A 12,434-nucleotide genomic window follows, 5' to 3' on the forward strand; every position below is an offset into this window, starting at 1 on the left:
CTTCTGCTCAGCTTGGCTGGCCACATCCACACCAATGCTGGGAATAAACCAGCTGGATTTAGACACACTTTAAATTCATCTCCTGCTCCATGCCAGTCATTGGAAATGATACATTTGTTGTGAAATGAAGCCAAGAGAGTAGTATTGAGAGCTTTTTTTTAAACACGCCTTAAATAACAAGAACATTTATTTTATAGGCGATAAAATTCTTACACATTTCGGTCAAATAATGAGGATAATGTTTCTGGCTTCAGGAAAACACTCCTAACATCAGCAAAGGGGAAATGCACATTTCAATTTATAATTTCAAGTTACAAATTTGCATGCAAATGTATATTTAGAAATTTGAAAGAGCTAAATCATACATTTTTGGCAGGCTTTTACTTGCAAAAGAAATTTCCAGCATGGATATAGCTTTGTACTAAATTCCATTATGTTGCTTAGAAGAAAAATATAAAAGATATAGAAAAGCAAAAGAGCTGTGCAAAATGCAGCCGGGTGTTTTTCCTGAGTCTTGTCCTAATCCTGCAGCTGCACCAGTCAGACCTGGGAGTGTTCCCTGCCAGAAAAGTGGTCCCAAGTTGTCATTTGTGGATTGACTGTGCCTGTTGCATTTGCCCCTTGATTTGAGGGCAATTTAATTTTACTTTCAGGCAGTTTAGGGGATAGAGTGGTGCTGGTGACTGTAGTGATGTTGGGGACCATGGGGAGATAGGTTCATCTCCTCTCCCTGGCCAGTGAGAGATGGGGTTTTGTGTGAATGCCACACTGAAAAGCCCTGAAATATTTTGGGTTTTGTAATATTCCGGTCTAAGCAACATTGGGAGAATTTTCCTAGTGTTTGACCTAAAAGACCCCAAAAACATTTTTCCTTGTCAGAGCTTTATTTATTTTCCCTGTGGAAAGCATTGGCAGCATGATCCAAACCCACAAAGCCTAAAGTCTCAATTTTCAGCCAAAAGCCACCTTAACCAGTAATGACACATATTCTTACCCCACCACTGGGAGGAAAACTTTCCTCCAAGCAATGGCTCACTTTAAAATAACTTCAAAGCCTTTAAAATTACTTCCCTCCTTGTTTAAGTACATAATTGTTTCTACTTGCAGCAATCTCCTCTGAGATGTTCATGGCTGGTTTTCTGAGTAACTTCTGTGCACGAGGAGAATCATCCATTAGTTGTGGAGAGCTGCTCCATTCACCATCATCATTTTGCTGGTATTTATGGCTTGACATCAGCACCCAGCACCCACAGGACTGGGGAGGGCACTGGAAGGAGTCTCCCCATACTCACAAATGCCATTTGTTTTAAAAAATGGAGGATTTGGGTTGCAAAAGGAGGGCTGTGGGTCTGGGAACTCATCACAGTGGGGTTCAAGCCCTCTCTGGCTCTGGCCATGCCATAGACATTCTGGCACTGTCCTCCTGCCTGGATTCTTCCTTGCTCTGGGGATAGAGAGATTTTGTGCCTCAGGGCACATCATGTGAAGGATCCCCCCAAAAGGAAAAAATAACCAGGAATTAGAAGTGTTGCTAGGGAACCGAACGTGATTGCTCAACTCCTTTTTTCCCTGAAGAAGTCCAAAAGAAATCCCTGAATTTCAGATCATGTGCAGAGAGGGGCTTGGCTGGTGGCTCACAAGGCTCTGTGCTGGCTCGTTGGGGATGTTGGGATTTGGCAGAGCCACCCACCACATGGATGGAGATGAAGGATGGAGAAGATGATCAGGATGGGAAGGATGAGGATGGGGGATGAGGGGGTAGCATTGGAGGATGGGAAGGGCAATGACAGAGAGTGGAGAAGGAGGAGAATGGGAAGGATGATGATGAGTGATGGAAAAGGCAGTGATGAAGAGAGAGTTGAGTGAGAAATAACCAAGGGCCATGGTTGGGGCCTCTCCCTTGACCCAGAAGGAAGCTGGGTAAGTTTTAACACAGGCTCACACCAGCAGACATAATTTATGAGGCTCCTGCATTCCCGTGTCATTAGGCCTGAAAAAGGCATAAAATATAAATGATGGTAACGAGAATCAAAGGGCTGAGAACTCTCCTGGCTACCAGGGAGGGATGTGCTGCATTCCCCTGACTGTGACTGCCCACTTTTCACCCAAACATCCTGGGATTGCTGCCAGGGCCAGGAGCACCCTGTGCCCCCACTGCAGCCCCCCTGGCCCCAGCCTTTGCTGGACTGCCCTGCACAGACTCCCCATCCACTGCAGGTTTCTCTTCCTCACACTCTTCCTCACAGGGCCCAAACACAAATCCTGGAGCATGGCACGTGTGATTCCAGAGCCCTGAAATGACTCTTAACCCACATTGTCTTCTAGCTCAGGACACAACTGCCTTCTGTTACTAAACATAACTCTGAATTTTCCTATTTTTTTTTCTGAAAATATTTCAAATATTTTTCAGAGCAAAGATCCAGAGATGCTATTTTCATCTCCCCAGGGGGCTGAGGAGCTAGCTCGTTTTCCGCCCACCAAAACAGCCATGATATTACATGGATATTTCATTTTTTACAGGTTGCTTCCCACCAGGATCCACAAGCAGCCAGGGACAGGAAGCTCCCTGGTGCTGCCCTGTGCCTGGGCTAACACACTTCAGGCCTTACAAAGCAGCTGGTGCACTGCTTTTTCCCTTCTTCCCTGAAAAGGATTTGAATTTCTAAAACTTCCTATTTCTTTAGCACTGCCAGTTGCTGAGCTGATGGGCTCATCTTTCCCAGGGACACTGAAGGGAGTGTAAAACACACAGCCAGGATAACAGGATTGTTGCTGGCACTGCAAAATGCCACCTGGATCTCTCTGCGTGCAAAGTCAGACGAGGATTACAGTATTTCCCAGATTAAGCCATTTTAAAGAATTCAACAGCACAGGGGATGCTGGCAACAGCCCCTGCTGAGATTCAGCTCCCCAGCACTGCCAGGAAAGGCAGAAATTTTGGGTGCTCTGCATAAATGCAAAGACATTTATTCATGATCCCCATGGGGTTAATGATCTCAGAGAAGGCATGGAAGGCTTCAGCTCCAGGAAAAGGAGGAAGGCAGAGAAAGAGGATGGGTATGGAAGCAGGCAGCTGATCTGGTTGATTTTGGGAGGAGAGCCCTGATGAAGCAGAGCACTGCTCCTCCCCCCCACCCCTGCACTGTCAGGGATGGGAAGGATGCTCCTTGCTGCCAAAGCAGAGTGACAGTGCACAGAGCCCAGCTCCCAGCTCCCAGGCACTGCATTAAGCATGAGCAGACATTTCCCACCAGTTGCTGCTCATCTTTCAGCAAGTTTTAACAATTTAGGGGCCAAGTTACAGCCCTTCAAACTGGAGGACTTCAATGGGTTTTCAAACAAAAAAATCCCTCTGCCCTGGGACATCTCAAGCAGAGTCAGGGCCTGCACACAGTTTCTGTATTTTACATTTCTCTGGCATGCAGGGCTCAGCTCATTTGTCCACAGTAAAAGCCATTTTGTTGGAGAGGTGCCTTATCACAGCTGAGCCCCATCGAGTGGATGCTCAGAGGGGAATCTGACATCTGGCTAAGGCCCAAGGACTCTAAAGAAGATTTTATTCTAAAACTCTACATAATCCTGTGATAACATAACCTGAACTTGTTCTCTGAGTCACCCTTTTGCTACCAAATCAACCCAAACTTCAGTAATGACCTTTAAGCCCCCTCGACCAGCTCAGTGCTGGGAAAACAAGGGAATGTTTGTACATACCCAGAGCTGCAATTTAATCCTGCCTGCCTGGGGAAAGTGTGCAAGGGACTGGATTTTCTTGGGAAAATACAAACCAGTTCCTTCTTCCTTTGGCATTCCTTTTCTAAATTAGAAATTGGACAAGCTCAGCATCTGGAGAGGACAGTGCTGGGGAGGATCCTGTGTCCAGATCGCAGACCTGATACTGTGGTATCCTTCAGACCTCCCCACCCACCTTCAAACCACTGTGGTCTTCCTCAGAGCCAGACCTGTGCTTCCCCACATCTCAGCCTCTGCCCCAAAATTCATAGTCTGTGATGATGCCTTTGGCATGAGCAGGGTGGAGGACCCAGACTCCTCTGAGCTATGCCAACTCTTCCTCTCCTCCTCCTGTTACAGCCACTTTGATGATGTTTCCAGCCCTTCTTCAGTCCCAGTGCCCATCAGACCCTGCCTCCCTCCCTGTGCCAGGCACCTGCCCATGCCAGCGCTGGCTTAGCCCTGCCAGGGGATTAGGATTACACACATTGTCAGAAAAAACATGCCTGGCAAGAAAGCACTTAGTGTTGTATTTTTTTTTTCCTAAGTAGGTAAATATCCCTGTTGAGTGAAATATGAATATCCATCTTCAGGCTCAGGATGGGATTTGGTGCTGTAAATCTCTCTTCAGGCCAGCTCTCTCTGTGAGGTTTAACCTGGGGTGACCCAGGCTGGAGCACAACATCCCCATCCCAGGTGGGCAGGAGGCTGATGGACAGATGGACACACACCCCACCCATCCCAAAAAGCAGAAGGACTGAAGGGAAAGGAAGAGTGTTCTGTGAAACCCAAGTGCTCAGCATTAACATCTTACCATGTCAGTAGCCATGCCAGGGATTGCCTGGGCACACATGCCAGGGTAATTCATGGAAACTGGGGAGAGATGGCTCAAGGAGACCTTAAAGCAGCTCCCAGGACCTAAAGAGGCTCCAAGAAAGCTGGAAAGGGGCTGGACTGACAGGACATGGACTGACAGGACAAGGGGAACAGCTTCAGGCTGACAGAGGGCAAGGTGAGATGGGATGTTGGGATGAAACTCTTAGCATGAGGGTGGTGAGGCCCTGGCACAGTGTGCCCATAGAAGCTGTGGATCCCCCATCCCTGTGAGTGTTCACCCTGGGCTGGGTGGGGCTTTCAGCAACCTGGTCCAGAAGGAAGGTCTGGAAGCTGTCCCTGCCCAAGGCAGGGGTTGGAACAAAATGTTCTTTAGGGTCACTTCCAACCCAACCCATTCCATTGTTCTGTAGTTCCATGAAGTGATTCCTGTCAGGATGACTGGAAGGTCAGTAGCCACTTCAAGTGTTATTCATAGGACATTTAAATGTGCTCATTTTTCAGCATCCCAATGGGAAAAACCAACAAAGTTGTTATGTAGAATAAATAATACAATAAAACAAGAATAATGATGAATATACTGACGTAGCAAAGAGCAGGGAGCAGCAAGGCCTCAGCAGGAGATCCCAGCACATCAGCCCAACTGGTTTTGTGGGTCCAGCTATAACCCAGCATCAGGCACGAGTCTTCCCTGGAGCCAGCAAAAAGCAATAACCACCCAAATCCCTGCAGAGGTGTTGAAAGGGAGGTACATTCTCATGTCATAAAAATACTCTGCAAATAATTGCTTTTCTTCATTTGCTGACATTTAATGATACGAAGTGAGAACAAAAATTCATTTCAGGGTGAGACAATGTGACACTGGGTTCTCAGTTTTTCCACTCAAGTGAAATAAAAAATCCCCGTAGGTGGAGCAAAACAATTCATTCCACACTCAGGACATTTTGTTTGGTTTTAATATTTAATTGAGGCAAGGTAGTTTTGTGACCAAAGGTCAGTTCAAAGCCAACATTTGCAGTGCTTCACTTGGAAAATGGTGAAACAAAAAGGCTTTGACACTTAATGAAGTCTTGTTGCTGATTTTGCTGCCACTCTGTGCTAAAGCATCACTGTGAGAATCCCCCACACCAGGACTGCCTCTTCCTGCTCTCCTGAATGGCAGGAGAGGCCAAGGCAGCTCCCACAGGAGGAGCCAGCATTGCCTGGATCCAGCTCTCATGCAGAAGCAGGTTTACACCATATTAAGCCCCCCAAAATGCAGCTTTGATCCCCAAAGCCCAGTTGCTGGCATCTGAGCCCTTTAGTAACATTCATGGGGAGAGTTAACTCCAAACCACAGGGGAAAAATAATTGCAACCCTTATTTTCAATGTAGTCCCCAGAAGATCTTCCTCAGTGTCTTCTGTATTTTAATTTGACCGGCTGATGATGTGAGGAACATCTCCACTCACACCACGCTGCCTATTCCCTGCCTCTGCCTCTTGCCCTGCCTGCTGGAATCAGAGGTGCCCCTTCCCAGTTCAGAGAAGAGCATGATGCTTTAAGACACTTTTTTTTGGAACCTATTCTTATTTAAACCCAAGGCTTTTCCCCTCAGCAGGTTTTTGTTCTGAACTGAGCTCTCAAGCAGAGTGTGCCCAGTGAGGGACCAAGTCAGACCACAATGCTGGCAGAGAGCAGAGGGTGAGGGCAATGTCCCTGGCTGGCTCTGAGCCTTGTGGGATGCTCCAGTGCTCCATGCAGCACCCAGCCCTTCAGTGCTGTCCAGCTGCCTGTGCTGTGTCTGTCCTCCCACTGCCTGACACAGTCTCCTTTCCATCATATATCCAGTTGCCTAAAGTACCCACTCACCGGAAAAATGACATTTTAGAGGTAATTAATATCCAGGGAATATATATCTCTGCTTCCTATGCTTGTACATTTGTAATCTGAGTCTCTCCACTCACTCTTCTCCCTCCTCTGCAATGCCCTCTGGGGAGAGCTGAGCTGGGGGATGTAGGGGTCCCTTCCCCCTCTGAGCCCAGCCCTGGGGCTTAGACCCCAAGGACCCTCCTGGGTCCATCTTTGCTGGGAAAGGACTGACCTCGAAATCAGCTGAAGACCTTGGGCAGCATCCTGGGGAGAGCTGCCTTTCACCTCCCTCTGGCTCAGTTTTCCTTGGGGATCTGTGTCCTTGCTTTAAATCTGAAAGGCATTGCAAGGACTGGGCCAGGATTGGCTGAGAAACCCCAAAATGGTCGGGAGATTGTGTTTCCATTTAATGAGCCACACAGTTCTGCTTTACCTCCAAAGACAAAGCATGGTTCTGAGCAATGCCAGGGAGATGCCTGGGCACCACATGTCACTCACACTCCCTTGAACCAGGCACATCTCCCACCACCCACTCCATTACTCCTCATCTGCTGTGAGCAGGGTGATGTTTTGGGCAGAGGGCTCATCCAACATCACCAGTGCCACGTGCTGTGCACAGCCTAGAATGATTTTCCATCCTGAACTCAAAGAAACCCAGCAGGAGGTAGAACAGGCAGAGCCAGCACCATCTGCAATCACCTATATCCATGTCACATCCCTCAACCCCTCTCCTATCCAGCTGTCAGACACCCAAGATTGTGTTTGCAGCTGGTGGAAACCTGGACATGGAAACTACAGTCCAGGAGCAATGGTCTGCTGGAGTCAGGCCAGCAAAGGCTGAGGTGGTCAAAACCCAAAACCCTCCCAGCATCCCCAGGTGGAGGGCAGGAGGAACACAGAAATTCTGCTGCTCATCTCCATTGAGTATGAGAGCTACACTGTGGCCAATTTCCACAAAACGAGTGAGGCCCGTTCCAACAAAGCCAACAATGGGCATTGAGGGCACTCAGCTGGTACAGGGGGAAATGGTGTGGAGGTGCTTCTGAAGGAGGAAGCAGAGTGTGAAGATGAGCTCTGTTCTGCAGCTGAATGCTTTGCCAAGCTGGGCCCAGTTATTGGTCCCAGCACAGGACAAGGAGACCCCAGGAAAGGCAGCACTGCTGAGCAAAGCTCCTGGACACGGGCACGGCTTCTCCATCCCACACTGCCTGGCCAGCCCAGTGGCACGTGACACTGCTGCTCCATCACTCACCTGGTGAAGTGCTGCCTCTGCACCCACAGTAATTTAACACCAGCACAGCCCCTCTGCTCCCCATTACAGCCTTGAAGAGCATCCTCAGCTGGCACCCTCCTTCCTTGCAGGTGTTGGAGCTGGTACCCCTCCCTGCAGGCAGGTTTTCCACTGGGAATCAGCAATCCCGGGCGTTAGGAGGATCAAGTTCCAGGAAACAGAGCAAGGGGGATGTACAGCCTGTGGGCCAGGAGAAGCCTGGGTTTGCAAGGAAGGGTGGGGGAGCAGAAAGGTCCCTGATCTGCAGGTCACAATACCTGGGTCCTCCTCCTTGTGGTTTGCTTTCTGGCTCTAGGATGTGATGCACCCATTGCTGTGTGCTGCTCTCTGGCCATCCAGGACAGTCACAGGCTCAGCTCAGCTGACTCAGTGCCTCAAAGTCAGATTTTGACTCCCAAGCCCTATGGTCCCTTGTAAAGTGTGCAGCCAGAAGGGAGCCCCAGGCAACAAAAGGTACATCAGGCACCCTAGCACACCTCTGCATTTGGATGAGATGATTCACACTGCTTTCCTCCTGGGATGATAAAATAAGCCCAGAGTGACTCATCCCAGCTGTGGCCCCAGCTTTCAGCTGTGAGCATGGAGGGGCAGGGTCCCTTTGGACCAAATCCTGCTCTCCTCTCTCCTGCACCAATCCAAGCCACCCTCTGTGAGAGCTGCTCAGCCACAGCAGCTCGCAGCAGAAATGAGGCAGGAGAAATCCCCTGTGCCCTGCTTGGGGCACAGCAGTGCATGAGCTGCTACATCTCTTGGACCACTCTGTCATGGGCAGCTCAAAGCCATAGGGCTTGGGAGACAATGCATCTCCAAGAGGTGGATGCCCCACTGCACTGGGGCTGATGGAGACATCCAGGACATGGTTTTTGCTGCCTGCTGCAGACAGGATGAATCTGGCAGTGTCTGACCTGGAGATGCTGCTCTCCATTGGCCATGCAGGGAAAACTGCAATGCAATTTAATGAAATATTAAAACCTAAGCAGAGATGGGTCCTTTGCAACCTTAGAGGATGGAAAAACAGAGGCACCATAAAAACCCCATGAAGCAGCCTTATTTCTCCTTCTTGACACCCTGGAGAGACTGTCTCAGCCCCATTCCAGTCTTAGCCAGGGCCTGAGAACCCCAGGGATGTATCAGGGTTTCCCTCCACTCCTCAAAGCACGCCCTCACTGCTCTGCTGGAGCCCCATGGGACACCCCTGCAATTCCCCAGCACAGTCCAGGTGAAGAACCCTTTGCAATCCCCTCCCTCCAGGGCAGCAGCAAAGGCAGCACAGCACCCAGAGCACCCCCAGGAGCACGTGGGGCTCATCCTAAAGCAGGTTCACACGTCCCCTCTGCCCTACCACCCCCAGCATGGCACCGGAGTGGGGAGCAGGGGTCACCCTGCAGTCCACTCTGCATCACTGGTGCTCCTCTGTGGCAGTACATCGTGTGCTGTGTTTCCATGGAAACCTGCATAGCGCACATGCCAGCGTGGCTGGGCAGCTCCCAACCCTGGGAGATGCTGCTGTCAATCTCTGTGGGTGTCTTTGCCTCCCTCCCTGGCTCTGGCATCGTTCCTTGTGGTATTTCCTGGCCAGTGGTGGGAGTGAGGAGCAGTGGGGCAGGGAGAATCCCCTCTGCTCGGTACTGCAGAGGGTGGTGGGGGCACACAGCTCGTGCCCTCAGCATGCCTTGCTCTCTGCAGGCTGTGGTTGCAGGTGGCACATGAAAATGTCCAGCTCCTGGCCGGGGGTGATGCAGGAGATGCATTCCTGGCAGAGGAATGAGATGCACACACAAGGATTTTCCTTACTGCAGCTTGCTGCCCCTGGGACTCAAATTTCTGGCAAATAATCACAGCCCTGCTATTCTTGCCCCACCCTTCTCTCCCCTGTTGACATCTGAGGCACAGCTCCCTGCTGCTTGTCCCAGGCTGCTCCTTGACAGCATCACTGCAGAGTCTCCACTGCGTGAGGGGGGACGTGCAGAGCTCCCAGCAGCTCAGGGGGAGCCTGTGCTGGCTCTCTCCATGGAGCTCTGCAGAAGGGATTGGATTCCTCCGTGGAGCCAGGCTGCTGGAGGAGCAAAGGTGTGTTCCCATGGTGCCAGGCTTGTGGCAGTGTGCAGAGCTCTTTTTATTACTGTCCAATTTCTTTCCTCCTGGATCTGGAAGCCCTGTAGGTCCCCAGTGCTATTAAACCCTTTATGAAACAGAAATTCCGACAATTATGCAGTTTGTCAAAATAATCTTCCCCATGTTTCAAGACACACTGCTCTGGCCACTCTCTTTCACATCTCCTCCACCATTCACAAATACCTCTGCAAATGCAGCATGTGTCCCCTCCCCTAGGCTATGACACCTGCCAGACAAAAACTACCACTGAAAAGGGAATTCTTGCCCTTGCCCCTTGCTAGCAGTGATGCAAACCCCACTCACAGCTGTCAGGACATGCTGATCCTGTTCCCACCAAGGGAGCAACAAGACAAGGACCCTACTGGTAAATACAGCCCCCAAAAGGGAGGAAATAACCACAGCCCACAGCCACCAGAGCTGCAGTGATCCAGTGATCTGTGGCAGAGTTAGCATCCATATCAATGTTGATAAGGACTTTTAAACCCTCTTGCAAATCACAGAAGCACAGAATGGTTGGGGTTGGAAGGAACCTTAAAGCTCATCTCATTGTAATCCCCTTGCCATGGGCAGGAACAACTTCCCCAGAGCCAGGCTGCCCAAAGCCCCATCCAGCCTGGCCTTGCTCACTTCCAGGGATGGAGCAGCCACAGCTTCTCTGCTATGTATCCTGTGGGTATTCCCTGGGTAAGAGCTATGCACAGGGAAAACATCTGAATTCAAGAAAGGGCATGAAAAAGGAGGCCAGAATGCTTTCAAAAAGGAGATGTGGTTTCCAGCTAGACTCAACCATGGAGCTGATTTCATCTTCAATTGACATCACAAGGGGATGGTAGGGTTTGCGGAAAAGTATCACTTTTATATGATGTTGAACACATTTACACCTGATACAAGGCAGATTATTTTTATTTGGTTTATCAGTTTCTTGACAGGTGAAAGAATTTGGAGAATTTTTGTGTGTCAGGACCTCTAGTCCTGGCACACAACATTTCATACCCTAGGTGTTCCCACGTCACATCCTGACTGACAGACAGCATCACCTGGAACCTGCTGAGGTCAGCAGGGCTCACCCTGTTTGGGCACAGCTGCCCCACAAACCCCAGCTCCCTGCTGGTTAAGCAGGTGCTTATCCCTTGGCATGTGGCTAATACTAGCGACTGGAATAAAACCTGGACAAGTCCCCTTCTTAAGCACACAGCCAAGTTCTCGTTTCCTCCAACAGGATCTTGAAAATACTCTGTTTACAAAGGCAAAAGTTGACTTTAAATTTTTTAAGGCAGCCTTGAACTTTACAAGCTCCTGCGATTCGGCCCTTCCGCGTTGCTTCACTGCTGCCTTTGCTTTCTGGTTGCATATGATGCAGCAATGATGCCACGTCCTTGTCCCCACAAACACTGAACCTTGTATTTATCGCCCGAAAATTGCTATGCAATGCAAATAACTCCATTTCCGGATGGATGGAGCACATTTCCAATGCACAGGGCAGAGGATTAGGAACAGCCTTCAACGTTCGCAACAGCTCCGCGCCAAGTGGGAATAAAAGTTTCCTACCAAATTAGAAACACGGCTCCCATTCCTGCCTGCAGATTTGTGGTCTGTGAATACAGCTAAAATGAATTAAAAAAAAAAAAAAAAAAAAGGCAGCTTGGCAAGCACTCACTCCCTTTGAATGAATTTGCTTTGACCAACCGCACGAGGTTTCCACATTTGTAGCCTCACCAAAATAATGCTCCGTGCATGGCCAGGGAGGCCAAGTCCCTGGGGGCAGCAGGGGAGCCCCTGGGGAGCAGGAAGGATGCAGCCCCTGGAGAAAAGGTGGACACTGGGATTTGCTGCTGTGTGCAAGCTGCCTGGCCGTGCTCAGCTGGCCGTGGCAGTGGGGCCCACGCTGCACCGGTGCTCTCTGGCGTTCCCTGCCTCTCCCTCATGAGCCCATCCATAGGTGTCAGCTCCTCTGGTTTATACATGGATGGCTGACTTCATTTCTGAAGCAGGGGGATGCTAATCTATAATCAATGCTCTGGAAACCCAATGCTCTGGGATCTTATCTTAATGCACTGATTGCAATATACTCCTTAGTGATTCCTTTATTTGAACAGCACTAGTCAAAACACTTCACATCTTGAATTTCATTGGGTGGATATCACTAATGAACTTACTTCTGCATTTTGCATAGTTCAAAAATTGTCATCTGAAGGGTGAAGGGAATCAGAATGTCTTCCCTGCAACCTGAAGAGAGAGAGAAAAGGTAAGAGCTCTGCCAAATAAATGATTAATTACCCAGACTTCTCCCAGCCTAGGTGCTTGTTTAACATCTGAAGAAGTCATCTCCTCATGTGACTTCTCCAATTGCTGGGTGAGAGCAGCTGGTGATGTCCTGCCAGAGCAAGCAATGTCTTGGGGCTGGCACTGTCCAGGCAAGTTGTCCCCTCTTGCTAGGGACACCTTAGTGCCACTGGTTCTGAGGGAAGCAGCACATGTCCTTAACCTTAAGTAAAAATCCCCCCTTCCATGAGACACCCTGAAAGCCAGAAACGCCAATCTCATGCCAAGTTAAAGAGACAAGAAAGAGAAACAAATAAGCATTATGTCTCTCTGCAGAGTAAATATATATTTTA

The sequence above is a fragment of the Agelaius tricolor genome, unplaced genomic scaffold (assembly GCF_023055355.1).
Source record: "Agelaius tricolor isolate 1412-34295 unplaced genomic scaffold, bAgeTri1.0.p SCAF_15, whole genome shotgun sequence".
In the NCBI taxonomy this organism is placed as follows: domain Eukaryota; kingdom Metazoa; phylum Chordata; class Aves; order Passeriformes; family Icteridae; genus Agelaius; species Agelaius tricolor.